The sequence below is a fragment of the Aegilops tauschii genome, chromosome 7, assembly GCF_002575655.3.
Source record: "Aegilops tauschii subsp. strangulata cultivar AL8/78 chromosome 7, Aet v6.0, whole genome shotgun sequence".
NCBI lineage: Eukaryota > Viridiplantae > Streptophyta > Magnoliopsida > Poales > Poaceae > Aegilops > Aegilops tauschii.
This window is the reverse complement of record NC_053041.3, coordinates 91,415,619-91,431,619: the sequence shown is the minus strand read 5'-3', so window position 1 is coordinate 91,431,619 and position 16,001 is coordinate 91,415,619. Positions and strand designations below refer to the sequence as shown.

The 16,001-nt window shown below is 45.6% G+C and overlaps 1 non-coding gene across 1 annotated transcript; it reads left to right on the top strand.

Annotated features, from left to right (window-relative positions):
• The first annotated feature begins 15,790 nt into the window (after positions 1-15,790).
• On the top strand, positions 15,791-15,986 carry LOC120970022 (U2 spliceosomal RNA). The gene has a single exon (XR_005764793.1). It is a non-coding gene; the product is annotated as a U2 spliceosomal RNA (small nuclear RNA).
• The last annotated feature ends 15 nt before the right edge of the window (positions 15,987-16,001 follow it).

The following is a 16,001-nucleotide window of genomic DNA, read 5'->3' as shown; positions in this document are numbered from 1 at the left end:
ACCGGCGGATCTCGGGTAGGGGGTCCCGAAATGTGCGTCTAAGGCAGATGGTAACAGGAGGCGGGGGACACGATGTTTACCCAGGTTCGGGCCCTCTCGATGGAGGTAATACCCTACTTCCTGCTTGATTGATCTTGATGATATGAGTATTACAAGAGTTGATCTACCACGAGATCGTAGAGGCTAAACCCTAGAAGCTAGCCTATGGTATGATTGTTGTTGTCCTACGAACTAAACCCTTCAGTTTATATAGACACCGGAGGGGGCTAGGGTTACATAGAGTCGATTACAAGGGAGGAGATCTACATACCGTATTGCCAAGCTTGCCTTCCACGCCAAGGAGAGTCCCATCCGGACACGGGACGAAGTCTTCAATCTTGTATCTTCATAGTCCAACAGTCCGGCTAAAGGATATAGTCCGGCTGTCTGAGGACCCCCTAATCCAGGACTCCCTCACCATACCACTCTGGTGCGGATCGTACTCTGGTTGACCTACGAGGTTCGGTAGTAACTTGATCTGAAGTTTCATGATCATCATCATTAGCTTCCTCACTTAATTGGTGTAGGCATCATTGCAACTGATTTCTGATGAACTACTTTCCAATTTGGGAGAAGGTACAATTAAATCATCAAGTTTTACTTTCCTCCCACTCTCTTCTTTCGAGAGAAACTCCTTCTCTAGAAAGGATCCATTCTTAGCAACGAATATCTTGCCTTCAGATCTGTGATAGAAGGTGTACCCAACACTTACTTTTGGGTATCCTATGAAGACGCACTTCTCCGATTTGGGTTTGAGCTTATCAGGATGAAACTTTTTCACATAAGCATCGCAACCCCAAACTTTAAGAAACGACATCTTAGGTTTCTTGCCAAACCACAGTTCATATGGTGTCGTCTCGACGGATTGGGATGGTGCCCTATTTAACGTGAATGTAGTTGTCTCTAATGCATAACCCCAAAATGATAGCGGTAAATCAGTAAGAGACATCATAGATCGCACCATATCTAATAAAGTGCGGTTACGACGTTTGGACACACCATTACGCTGTGGTGTTTCGGGTGGCGTGAGTTGCGAAACTATTACGCATTGTTTCAAATGAAGACCAAACTTGTAACTCAAATATTCTCCTTCACGATCAGATCGTAGAAACTTTATTTTCTTGTTACGATGATTTTCCACTTCACTCTTAAATTCTTTGAACTTTTCAAATGTTTCAGACTTATGTTTCATCAAGTAGATATACCCAGATCTGCTCAAATCATCTGCGAAGGTTGGGAAATAACGATACCCGCCGCGAGCCTCAACACTCATTGGGCCGTATACATCAGTATGTATTATTTCCAACAAGTCCGTTGCTCGCTCCATTGTTCCGGAGAAACGGAGTCTTAGTCATCTTGCCCATGAGGCATGGTTCGCAAGCATCAAGTGATTCATAATCAAGTGATTCCAAAAGCGCATCAGCATGGAGTTTCTTCATGCGCTTTACACCAATATGACCTAAACGACAGTGCCACAAATATGTTGCACTATCATTATCAACTTTGCATCTTTTGGCATCAATATTATGAATATGTGTATCATTACAATCAAGATTCAATAAACCATTTACATTAAGTGTATGACCATAGAAGGTTTTATTCATGTAAACAGAACAACAATTATTCTTTGACTTAAATGAATAACCGTATTGCAATAAACATGATCCAATCATATTCATGCTCAACACAAACACCAAATAACATTTATTTTGGTCCAACACTAATCTCGAAGGTAGAGGGAGTGTTCAATGGTGATCTTATCAGCCTTGGAATCATTTCCAACACACATCGTCACTTCGCCCATAACTAGTATGTGTTCATTCTGCAACTCCTATTTTTAGTTACTACTCTTAGCAACTAAACCAGTATCAAATACTGAGGGGTTGCTATAAACACTAGTAAAGTACACATCAATAACATGTATATCAAATATACTTTTTTCACTTTGCCATCCTTCTTATCCGCCAAGTATCTAGGGCAGTTCCACTTCCAGTGACCATTTCCTTTGAAGTAGAAGCACTCAGTTCCAGGCTTGGGTCTAGCTTTGGGCTTCTTCACGGGAGCAGCAACTTGCTTGCTATTCTTATTTGAAGTTCCTCTTTCTTTCCCTTTGCCCTTTTCTTGAAACTAGTGGTCTTGTTAACCATCAACACTTGATGCTATTTCTTGATTTCTACCTTCGTCGAGTTCAGCATCACGAAGAGCTTGGGAATTACTTTCGTCATCCCTTGCATATTATAGTTCATCAGTAAGTTCTAGTAACTTGGTGATAGTGACTAGAGAACTTTGTGAATTACTATCTTATCTGGAAGATTAACTCCCACTTGATTCAAGCAATTGTAGTACCCAGACAATCTGAGCACATGCTCACTGGTTGAGCTATTCTCCTCCATCTTGTAGGCAAAGTACTGTCAGAGGTCTCATACCTCTCGACACGGGCATGAGTATGAAATACCAATTTCAACTCTTAGAACATCTTATATGCTTCGTGGCTTTCAAAATGTTTTGAAGTCCCGGTTCTAAGCCGTAAAGGATGGTGCACTAAACTATTAAGTAGTCATCATGCCGAGCTTTGTCAAACGTTCACAACGTGTGCATCTGCTCCTGCAACAAGTCTGTCACCTAGCGGTGCATCAAGGACATAATTCTACTGTGCAGCAATGAGGATAATCCTCAGATCATGGGCCTAGTCCGCATCATTGCTACTATTATCTTTCAACTTATTTTTCTCTAGTAACATATCAAAAATAAACGGGGAAGCTATACGCGAGCTTATTGATCTACAACATAGATATGCAAATACTATCAGGACTAATTCATGATAAATTAAGTTCAATTAATCCATATTACTAAAGAACTCCCTCTTAGATAGACATCCCACTAATCATCTAAGTGATCACGTGATCCATATCAACTAAACCATGTCCGGTCATCACGTGAGATGGAGTAGTTTTCAATGGTGAACATCACTATGTTGATCATATCTACTATATGATTCACGCTCGACCTTTCGGTCTGAGTGTTCCGAGGCCATGTACGCATATGCTAGGCTCGTCAAGTTTAACCCGAGTATTCTGCGTGTGCAAAACTGGCTTGCACCCGTTGTATCTGAACGTAGAGCTTATCACACCCGATCATCACGTGGTGTCTCGCCACGACGAACTGTTGCAACGGTGCATACTCAGGGAGAACACTTGTACCTTGAAATTTAATGAGAGATCAACTTATAATTCTACCGCCGTACAAAGAAAAATAAGATACATAAAAAGATAAACATCACATGCAATCAAATAAGTGATATGATATGGCCATCATCATCTTGTGCCTTTGATCTCCATCTCCAAAGCACCGTCATGATCACCATCGTCACTGTCTTGACACCTTGATCTCCATCGAAGCATCGTTGTCGTCTCGACAACTATTGCTTCTACGACTATCGCTACCGCTTAGTGATAAAGTAAAGCAATTACATGGCGCTTGCATCTTATGCAATAAAGAGACGACCATAAGGCTACTGCCAGTTGTCGATAACTTTAACAAAACATGATCATCTCATACAACAATTTATATCCCATCACGTCTTGACCATATCACATCACAACATGCCATGCACAAACAAGTTAGACGTCCTCTACTTTGTTGTTGCAAGTTTTACGTGGCTGCTACGGGCTTAGCAAGAACCGTTCTTACCTACGCATCAAAACCACAACGATTTTTCGTCAAGTGTGTTGTTTTAACCTTCAATAAGGACCGGGCGTAGTCACACTCGATTCAACTAAAGTTGGAGAAACTGACACCCGCCAGCCACCTGTGTGCAAAGCACGTTGGTTGAACCAGTCTCACGTAAGCATACACGTAATGTCGGTCTGGGCCGCTTCATCCAACAATACCGCCGAATCAAAGTATGACATGCTGGTAAGCAGTATGACTATTATCGCCCACAACTCTTTGTGTTCTACTCGTGCATATAACATCTATGCATAGACCTGGCTCGGATGCCACTGTTGGGGAATGCAGTAATTTCAAAAAAATCCTACGCACATGCAAGATCCATCTAGGTGTTGCATAGCAACGAGCGGGGAGAGTGTTGTCTATGTACCCTCATAGACCGAAAGCGGAAGCGTTATGACAACGCAGTTGATGTAGTCGTACGTCTTCACGATCCGACTGATCCTAGCACCGAAAGTACGGCACCTCCGCGACCTGCACACATTCAGCTCGGTGACGTCCCACGAACTCTCGATCTAGCTGAGTGTCGAGGGAGAGCTTCGTCAGCACGACAGCGTGATGATGGCGATGATGAAGTTGCCGGCACAGGGCTTCGCCTAAGCACTGCAACGATATGACCGAGGTGGATTATGGTGGAGGGGGGCACCGCACACGGCTAAGACAATGTTTGTTGTGTTGTTCTAGGGTGCCCCATGCCCCCGTATATAAAGGAGCAAGGGGGAGGCCGGCCGGCCCTAGGGCGCGCCAAGGAGGGGAGGAATCCTCCTCCTAGTAGGAGTAGGATTCCTCCTTTCCTATTCCAACTAGGAGGAGAAGGGGAAAGAGGGAAGGAGAGGAAGAGGAGAAGGAAAAAGGGGGGGGCGCGCCCCCTCCCTAGTCCAATTCGGACTCCCTATAGGGAGGGGGCACGGCTGCCCCTTGTGGGCTGCCTCCCCTCTTCCCTATGGCCCATGTAGGCCCAATCTTCCCCCCCCCCCCCGGGGGGGTCCGGTTTTCTCTGAAATTACCCAAAACACCTCCGGTGTCCGAATATAGCCGTCCAATATATAAATCTTTATGTCTCGGCCATTTCGAGACTCCTAGTCATTTCCGTGATCATATCCGGGACTCCAAACTACCTTCGATACATCAAAACACATAAACTCATAATACCGATCGTCACCAAACGTTAAGCGTGCGGACCCTGCGGGTTCGAGAACTATGTAGACATGACCGAGACACGTCTCCGGTCAATAACCAATAGCAGAACCTGGATGTTCATATTGGCTCCCACATATTCTACGAAGATCTTTATCGGTCAAACCGCATAACAACATACGTTGTTCCCTTTGTCATCGATATGTTACTTGCCCGAGATTCAATCGTTGGTATCTCAATACCTAGTTCAATCTCGTTACCAGCAAGTCTCTTTACTCGTTCCGTAATGCATCATCCCGCAACTAACTCATTAGTTACATTGCTTGCAAAGCTTATAGTGATGTGCATTACCGAGAGGGCCCAGAGATACCTCTCCGACAATAGGAGTGACAAATCCTAATCTCGATCTATGCCAACTCAACAAACACCATCGGAGACACCTGTAGAGCACCTTTATAATCACCCAGTTCCGTTGTGACGTTTGGTAGCACACAAAGTGTTCCTCCGGTATTCGGGAGTTGCATAATCTCATAGTCATAGGAACATGTATAAGTCATGAAGAAAGCAATAGCAACATACTAAACGATCAAGTGCTGAGCTAACGGAATGGGTCAAGTCAATCACATCATTCTCTAATGATGTGATCCCGTTAATCAAATGACAACTCATGTCTATGGCTAGGAAACTTAACCATCTTTCATTCAACGAGCTAGTCAAGTAGAGGCATACTAGTGACACTCTGTTTTGTCTATGTATTCACACATGTACTAAGTTTCCGGTTAATACAATTCTAGCATGAATAATAAACATTCATCATGATGTAAGGAAATATAAATAACAACTTTATTATTGCCTCTAGGGCATATTTCGTTCAGCTCACTGGTTGAGCTATTCTCCTCCATCTTGTAGGCAAAGTACTGTCAGAAGTCTCATACCTCTCGACTCGGGCATGAGTCTGAAATACCAATTTCAGCTCTTGGAACATCTTATATGCTATGTGGTGTTCAAAACATTTTTGAAGTCCCGGTTTTAAGCCGTAAAGCATGGTGCACTAAACTATCAAATAGTCATCATACCGAGCTTGCCAAACATTCATAACGTCTGCATCTACTCCTGTAGTAGGTCCGTCACCTAGCGGTGCATCAAGGACATAATTCTTCTGTGCGGCAATGAGGATAATCCTCAGATCACGGACCTAGTCTGCATCATTGCTGCTATCATCTTTCAACATAATTTTTCTCTAGGAATACATCAAAAATAAACGGGGAGCTACATCGCGAGCTATTGATCTACAACATAGTTATGCAAATACTACCAGGACTAAGTTCATGATAAATTAAAGTTCAATTAATCATATTACTTAAGAACTCCCACTTAGATAGACATCCCTCTAATCATCTAAATGATCACGTGATCCATATCAACTAAACCATGTCCGATCATCACGTGAGATGGAGTAGTTTTCAATGGTGAACATCACTATGTTGTTCATATCTACTATATGATTCACGCTCGACCTTTTGGTCTCAGTGTTCCGAGGCCATATCGGCATATGCTAGGCTCGTCAAGTTTAACTCGAGTATTTTGCGTGTGCAAAACTGGCTTGCACCCGTTGTATGTGAACGTAGAGCTTATCATACAAGTTAGACGTCCACTACTTTGTTGTTGCAAGTTTTACGTGGCTGCTACGGGCTTCTAGCAAGAACCGTTCTTACCTATGCATCAAAACCACAATGATTTTCTGTCAATTGTGTTGTTTTAACCTTCAACAAGGACCAGACGTAGTCACACTCGATTCAACTAAAGTTGGAGAAACTAACACCCGCCAGCCACCCTGTGTGCAAAGCATGTCGGTAGAACCAGTCTCGCGTAAGCGTACGCATAATGTCGGTCCGGGCCGCTTCATCCAACAATACCGCCGAATCAAAGTATGACATGCTAGTAAGCAGTATGACTATTATCGCCCACAACTCTTTGTGTTCTACTCGTGCATAAACATCTACGCATAGACTTGGCTCGGATGCCACTGTTGGGGAACGCAGTAATTTCAAACAAATTCCTATGCACACGCAAGATCCATCTAGGTGATGCATAGCAATGAGAGGGGAGAGTGTTGTCCACGTACCCTCATAGACCATAAGCGGAAGCGTTATGACAACGTGGTTGATGTAGTCATACGTCTTCACGATCCGACCGATCCTAGCACCGAAAGTACGGCACCTCCGCGATCTGCACACGTTCAGCTCGGTGACGTCCCACGAACTCTAGATCCAGTTGAGGCCGAGGGAGAGTTTCGTCGGCATGACGGCGTGATGACGGTGATGATGAAGTTACCGACGTAGGGCTTCGCCTAAGCACTACAATGATATGACCGAGGTGGAAATCTGTGGAGGGGGGCACCGCACACGACTAAGACAACTGTCAACTTGTGTGTTCTAGGGTGCCCCCTGCCCCCGTATATAAAGGAGCAAGGGGGAGGTCGGCCGGCCCTATGGGCGCACCAAGGAGGGGAGGAATCCTCCTCCTAGTAGGAGTAGGATTCCTCCTTTCCTAGTCCTACTAGGAGGGGGAAGGAAGGAGAGGGAGAGAGGGAGGGAAAGAGGGGGCGCCGCCCCCCTCCTTGTCCAATTCGGACTCCTCAAGGGGGGGCGGACAGCCCTAAGGCCCCCTCCTCTCTCTCACACACACACAAGGCCCATGTTGGCCCATTAGTTCCCCCGGGGGTTCCGATAACCCCCCGGCACTTCGATAATTATCCGGTGACCCCCGGAACTCATCCGGTGTCCAAATATAGTCATCCAATATATCAATATTTATGTTTCGACCATTTCGAGACTCCTCGTCATGTCCGTGATCACATCCGGGACTCCGAACTACCTTCGGTACATCAAAACACATAAACTCATAATACCGATCATGACCGAACATTAAGCGTGCAGACCCTACGGGTTCGAGAACTATGTAGACATGACCGAGACTCATCTCCGGTCAATAACCAATAGCGAAACCTGGATGCTCTTATTGGTTCCTACATATTCTACGAACATCTTTATCGGTCAAACCGCATAACAACATACATTATTCCCTTTGTCATCGGTATGTTACTTGCCCAAGATTCGATCGTCGGTATCTCAATACCTAGTTCAATCTCGTTACGGGCAAGTCTCTTTATTCATTCTGTAATGCATCATCCCGTAACTAACTCATTAGTCACATTGCTTGCAAGGCTTATAGTGATGTGCACTACCGAGAGGGCCCAGAGATACCTCTCCGATACACGGAGTGACAAATCCTAATCTTGATCTATGCCAACCCAACAAACACCTTCAGAGACACCTGTAGAGCATCTTTATAATCACCCAGTTGCGTTGTGACGTTTGATAGCACACAAGGTGTTTCTCCGGTATTCGGAAGTTGCATAATCTCATGGTCAGAGTAACATGTATAAGTCATGAAGAAAGCAATAGCAATAAAACTTAACGATCATTATGCTAAGCTAACGGATGGGTATTGTCCATCACATCATTCTCCTAATGATGTGATCCCGTTCATCAAATGACAACACATGTCTATGCTCAGGAAACTTAACCATCTTTGATTAACGAGCTAGTCTAGTTGAGGCATACTAGGGACACTTTTTTTGTCTATGTATTCACACATGTATCAAGTTTTCGGTTAATACAATTCTAGAATGAATAATAAACATTTATCATGATATAAGGAAATAAATAATAACTTTATTATTGACTCTAGGGCATATTTCCTTCAGTTCTTTCAACGTAACTGGAGTACGGTGAAGGAGGGTGTGCTGGCAGCGGTCAGGGATTTTTTCAACACTGGAATTATGCCAGAGGGAGTTAATGCAACATCGATTGTGCTCATTCCAAAAATCTCCAACCCCTTAAGAATGTCCGACTACAGACCCATAAGTCTTTGTAATGTGACATATAAGGTAATTTCCAAGTGCTTAGTTAACCGGTTACGCCCTTTATTGGATGATATAATCTCGGTGGAGCAAAGTGCTTTTATCCCAGGTAGGATGATTACGGACAACGCTTTGGTTGCCTTCGAGTGTTTACACTATATTAAACAAGACAAAGATCCTACAAGGAGCTTCTGTGCCTATAAGCTAGATTTGTCAAAAGCTTATGATTGGGTTGATTGGGCTTTCTTGAGGCAGGTGATGCAAAGGTTAGGGTTCTCTCAGCGATGGATTGACTGGATAATGGCGTGTGTGACATCGGTGAGATATTTAGTAAAATTAAATGGAACTCTCCTGGATTCATTTGCACCGTCGGGTGGGCTGCGGCAAGGAGACCCACTCTCTCCATTCTTATTCTTATTTGTGGCAGATGGACTTTCAGCTATTTTGAAAAATAGGGTGCAATCCGGCAATATTGTATCAGTCAAAATTGGTAGGAGAGCACCGGGCATCTCCCATTTGCTTTTTGCAGATGACACTTTGCTGTTTTTCAAGGCCTAGAGGGATCAAATGGATCAGGTTAAAGCTTCTTTGGACCTGTATAGTTCGGCAACGGGTCAGAGCTTAAACTATGACAAATGCTCGATGATTTTTGGTGAAGCGTGCCCGGCCTTGGTTCAAGAGCAGGTTAGGGACGCTCTCCATGTTACAAGTTTGGTCTTTGAGGAGAAGTACTTGGGTCTTCCTCCACCCGAGGGACGCATGTCTAAAGGAAAGTTTCAAAATCTTCAAACGAGCCTCACCAAAAGACTTGTTCAATGGGGAAATGGATACCTAGCGCAACCCGGAAGAGAGGTGCTTATAAAGTATGTCGCACAAGCATTGCCCACATACATAATGGGAGTTTTCAAGCTACCATTCTCGGCGTGCGACGACCTCACTCGAATGGTGAGGAATTTTTATTGGGGGTCGGAGAAGGGTAAAAGGAAGGTACATTGGAAGGGATGGGATAAGCTTATGCAACCAAAAGAAAGGGGTGGAGTCGGCTTCCGGGATTTTCGTCTATTTAACCAAGCTCTTCTAGCTCATCAGTCTTGGAGACTGTTAACAAGACCGGATAGCTTGTGCGCACGTTTGCTCAAATCCAAATACTACCCTGATGGCAAGCTTGAAGATACGGTGTTCACTGGAAATGCTTCTTTCTCATGGCAGGCTATTAGTCATGGCTTGGAGTTATTGAAGAAAGGCTTGGTTTGGAGAGTGGGCAATGGGAGAAGCATTCGGGTGTGGCGGGATAGTTGGATCCCACGCCCTTTCTCGTATAAACCGATCTCTAGGCAGGGCATCTGTCGCATTCGATATGTTTCCGATCTGCTGAATGATAATGGTTCATGGAAGACTCAAATTCTTAACCAATATTCCGTACAAGCGGACGTGGTGGAGATCTTGAGGATCAGAGCCTGCCCGAGGCGAGGCGAAGATGTCATTGCTTGGGGCCTAACAAGTTAGGTGTCTTCTCCGTGAAGAGTGCATGTCATCTGGTGTTCGACGAGGCACATACGTCTAATGCACAATCATCTAGTTCGTCGCCGTCGGGAGCGAGGAGCTGTTGGAAGTTTATTTGGAACTGTGGAGTTCCGCCAACAATGTCAAACTTTGCATGGAGAGTCGCGACTGATGGGTTGCCGACGTGAAAAAATAAATAGAAGATTGGCCTGGAAACTACTAGCATCTGCCCAGTTTGTGGTCTGGATACGGAGGACAATTACCACCCGTTTTTGAGATGTCAATTCGGGAGGGATCTATATATGCAAATGGCAAAAATCTGGAGGCTCCCTCGTCTACAACTAATAGCTAACTGTGGGAAGGAGTGGCTACTGCAGTTACTTGTACCAAGAAGTGAGCTGGAGAGGTGTATGTTACTTCTGGTATTCTGGAGAAGTTGGTATGTACACAACGAGGTGGTGCATCACAAACCGGCTCCGCCAATGGATGTGTCTGTCAGGTTCTTGCGGAGCTATCTGGACTCACTTCTGGCCATCAAACATGACAATGGGGCTGATCCAGGAAAAGGTAAAGCGTATGTTACCATGAATGTCGGGGTACAGCCGGTTATACATACGCTCAAGGCGCCTAGCTGGGTAAAACCAAATCAGGGGTGGACAAAACTGAACACTGATGGTGCTTTCGTGTCTTGCGATGATGCTGGCACGGGCATGATTTTGCGAGATGAGTCAGGGAAGATCATTTTCTCAGCTTGCAGGGCGCTATATTCTTGCAGGGATGCGCTGGAGGCGGAGCTTTGTGCCTGCATGGAGGGTTTGTCTTCCTCGATTCAACGAACTTCACTACCAATAGAAGTTGAGCTGGATTCTTCTGTTGTAGTGTACATGATCACACGTGGTAGTACTGATCGATCGGTTTACTCTTCGCTAGTTAATGAGATTAGATTGTTACTGAATTCACATCAATCTTGTATTACTCATGTCGATCGTTCACAAAATAAGGCGGGTGACAAATTAGCTGCTTTTGGTCGTCTTAATAATAGGACGGTGGCTTGGTTAAAGTTTTGGAGATAGTTGTTGAAGATTGTAATGAGACCTTGATTGAGTAATACAAATTTTGAGCCCGCAAAAAAAAATATACTACGTTGTAATGCATAGTATTATAAGTTAGTACTATTTAGGTTGCCTTATTAATTGTCATGCATGACACAAAATAGTACAACATTTAATATGATACAGTATCATGATAAGATACCACATACTCTCTCCTCTCATTTAATTGTGTGCCACATCATCTAAAAAGTCTAGTTGGCAAGCTTGATATCACTTGTGATACTCCCATTACGACCAGCCTTAGCTCATGGGGATGTGGTAATTAAAGAGGAGATAGATGGTGACTTGCACCTTTTCAATGCATTTTTTACTTCGTTCCATAATTAGTCCTAAAATTTCTATATGTGAACTTATTCATGGATGGAAAGGGTATATTTTAACACAAATGAAGTATATGAGTAATCTTTTTAGACTAAAAGGAGGGCAAAAGCGCCCCCCCCCCCCCCCCCCCCCGCGCCCCGTTCCATTCTAGAACGAAACTAGAGTAGTATGAGTAATGTTTTCTTAATATTCAGACTAGTTATATTAGGTTTACATTGTTATTATGATTCGTTTATAAAGGGAGGTAATATTCGGACGGGGATTTTTGGTGCTCGGGCTCGCCTGCTCACTTTAGATGCTGTTGTCGCAATGCTGCCGTTGTGCTGCTGCTGCTTTTTAATGCCACTTCGCGAGTATTTAACAAAGAACTACCACATTTCATGGAACCGTGCCTACAAACTGCTACTTTACAAATTTGTGCCGAAAACTATCACCTTTTGACTATTTTGTTGCCAAAAACACTAGTGACTGCTTCGGCTGAAATTAAACATGATTATGACAGGATTGGCCCACACGTAGGCGCTGACATGGCGCAATAGTCAACTCCCATGCGGCCAGCCTGCCAGCACGCGGAGGCGGCGACGGCGGCCAGCCTGCCAGCACGCAAGCGGCGGCGACTGCACGCACGCTCGCGGCGACGGCGGCTGCTGCGCACGCACACAAGGCCGCGGCACGCCAGCACGGCCGAGGCGGTTCCAACCGGCATGGTTGCGCCGTCGTCTCCAGTCCCGACCACCGCCGAAGAGGTGCTTCGCCGGGGCGTCGCCATGAAGAAGAGCGCGGAGTGCACATTATGTGTTCGAGGAAATGCCAGAGAGCGAGGAGGAGGAAGAGGAGGAAGAAGATTGATGCTGACAGGTGGGCCCATCCTGTCAGAAAGGCGTTTAGAATAGACGAATCGGACACTTTCCCGACATGATAGTTTTTGGTCAAAGATTAGTCAAAAAGTGATAATTTTAGGCATAAATTTGTAAAGTGGTAGTTTGTAAGAACGGTTCCATGAAATGTGATAGTTTTTTTTGTTAAATACTCCACCTCGCCTGCTCACTTTAGATAAGCTAGTCACAGAGAATGACTTGTACATGAACCGTGCCAGCTTCCCATTTGTAGAAGAGTAAAATGCACCGGTGGTTATTGAACTTGTTGCGTACGCTCACTTTGGTCACTGTACTTAAGAATACGGTCAATACGGTCATTATATACATGTTGAAGTAATTATATGGTCACTATCAAATCGTATAGCTCTGTATTTCATCTATTTGACCGGTCCAACAATGCACATGCACTACCGGGTTGGACGTACCCTCCCTGGATGTGACCGGGAAACCCAGCTAGCTGTATTGCTTCCCTGGATTTTATCAATTTTTGTGGGTAGCATTTCTAGCTAGGTTAGGCTAGCAATTCATAACGCTAGAGTACACGAATTCTCGATCGGCATGCATGGCATGAGCCATGCACCTCGCTAGCTTGTTTTCTCTCGCTTTTATGGGCGACCACGCTAACCAGCTGCACTCATCTCATTCTAATGGCTGATTGGAGGAGGTATCCTTTTTATATCGTTATACAGGTATCCCGCAAAAAAAAACTTTTTATATCGTTTAGGCATTCACGTGACAGCCATTGGGTTTTTTTTTTTGCGTGACAGCTCTTTTTTAGACGACCCGTGCGACCTTTTCTGAACATATAGAGCGCTGGCTGTGGACATTGCACCAACCCCTATTTCTCTTGTTAACCCGATCTATACATGCAAAATAAGAGTAATAATGCAAACTTTGAAAAAAAATGTACGGATAAAATCTAAAGATCGTCTTTAACCATGCAAAGTCTATGATCATCATGTAGTAAACCGCACTTACTCAGGTCTATGTCGGCCTCAATATGGGGGGTCGATGTCCATGTCGTCGTCTGCCGTAGCATGGCCGGCTTGTGCATTTACGTGTGTGCATCTCCATGTCGTCATCTGCGTGCACCTCCATGTCTTCGTCCGCCGCGTGCGCGTCCACCTGTGCCTCTGCGTGCACCTCCATGTCGTCGTTCACCGTATCATGGCGGGCTGCTGCGTTTAGTTCCGCGTCCACGACATGTGCGTGCGCATCCACCTCCGCGTCCATACCTCCGCGTCCGTGTGCACATCCATGACATCGTCAGTCGCAGCTTGGCCGGGTGTTGCGTTTACCTGCGTGTCATCGTTCGCCGTAGCCCTGGCTGACTTGGCCGGCTGCTGCATGCATGCCTGTGTCCCCGTGCATGGCGTCCTTGTCCGCTGCACGTCCACCTCCAAGACAGCCGGCACCTTGCCCGACGACACCACTGGCGCCACCCACACGCATCATCACCTTGCGCCCGGCGAGGATCAATCGGCCGTGTGCGGAACGGTGTCAGCGGCCACCTTAGCCGGCCGTAGAGTCTAATGGTTCCCACGCAAAAGGGAAAATCCTAATGGTTGTCACGTGAATGCTTGGACGATATAAAAGGATTACTTCCTCCAACAGAGACTAGTCGAGATAGGTGCAGCTGGTCTGCCTACTGCTGCTGTGCTGCATAAGTGGGAGGTTTAGGGTTCGTATCTGGAATTGGTACAATATTTTTTATTTTCCCCTCCATTTTCGTCCATCACCCACTAACAAGTGGGACCCTCATAGACATAGAGAGAAAACGAGCTCACAAGATGTCATGTTGGATTGTTTGACCGGTCAAATAGATGAAATACGGGGCTATACGATCTGGCAGTGACCGTATAATCACCTCAACATGTATATAATGACCGTATTCTTAAGTACAGTGACCAAAGTGAGCGTACGTGACAAGTTCAATGACCACCAGTGCATTTTACTCTTTGTAGAAAATCCATAGATTAGATGCATGAGCCGCCGACATGCTGGAGTTTGGTGTTTTTGAAGGTGCTCGAGTTTGGTGTTGGATGTGATTTAGTTTAGTGGTGCTTGCCTGCCTGGTCGACGCTCAGGCCTGAGGGAGCCACACGTGAGGGAGAGTGTTGACGTATAATGTGCTGCTTAGTCTCTTTCATCAGATCGGTTTTTTGGTTGCATTGGCTAGAGCATGCACTTCTACAGGCCCTTGCTGGGAGGGGGTGGTGGGGTATCGAGCTTGGGGAGGAGGGGCGCTCAAGGCATAGGCGTTGATTTTTGCCGCCGTTGGTGGCTCTACGTGTGACTGGGTTTGGCAGTGCATTTACATCACTGGGTTGTGGTGATTTCACCTATTGTCGACAAAAAGATATCCATATACTCAGAATTATAATTAACCATTTTCTTAAGAAAACTTCTCAATCTATCATCTTATGATTTCCAAACTCGAGTAAATGTTTAGTTGGAGAGTTCCTTCTTTTTTTGCGGGTGGGTTGGATAGTTCTTGGTCTGGTTTGAGTCCATGTTTCAACTCGGATAAAATGTACTAGTCTAGAAGGTCACGTACCAGATGAGGTGCGGTTGAACTTCAGAAAAAAGAAGAAAAAGATGAGGTGCGCTTGCAAAATGCAAAGCACTCGAGCACGTGCACGTAGTGCTGGAGCTTGGCCGCGTAGTCGCAGGCGTCGTCTTCCTGCACCATGCACCAGCGCGACCGCATGATCCTTCATGCCGCCGCACATTGTCGTCAACCTCGACCGTTCACTACGAGTTGCAACTCGGAGAAGAGAAAGCAGCTGGAGGAGGAACGAGAACGCGACGGACTCGTGTGGTGTCAGGCGTCGGCTCGGACCGTTTCCTTTTGAGATCGCCCATCCCAACGTGTCGTCACACGCAGTGAGTTAACGAACAGTAGGGGGAAAAAACGTACCCGTAATAGTGGGCCGTGGAAGCATATGCTGCCGTGGTATTCTTACAGGGCCTCTTTTCAAGCCCAAAATCGAACGAGAGACGCAACACACGCTGGCTTCGCTGGTCGCCCGAGCGCAGCAGGGACTCTCTCCGTTCTTTCGTTTGTTTAGTACCACCTCGCTGGCCCAGAGCGGAGAAGAGGCAGAGGGAGCTATAAGAAGAGGGGGAGGGGAACGCTACAAATCATACCTTTCTCGGCCTTTTGGCTAAGATCAAGTGTAGTATCTGTTCTTATCAGTTTAATATCTGATATGTGGGCCATGTGCCCACAACGATATTAAATTTATTTTTTATGGGGGAGAGTCCATCACAGTGGCTTGCCATTGGGGCCCTTGGGTGTCGCCTGGGCGTTGCACTACAGCCCAGGCAGGCGCACCCCAACCAAAACTAATTTGA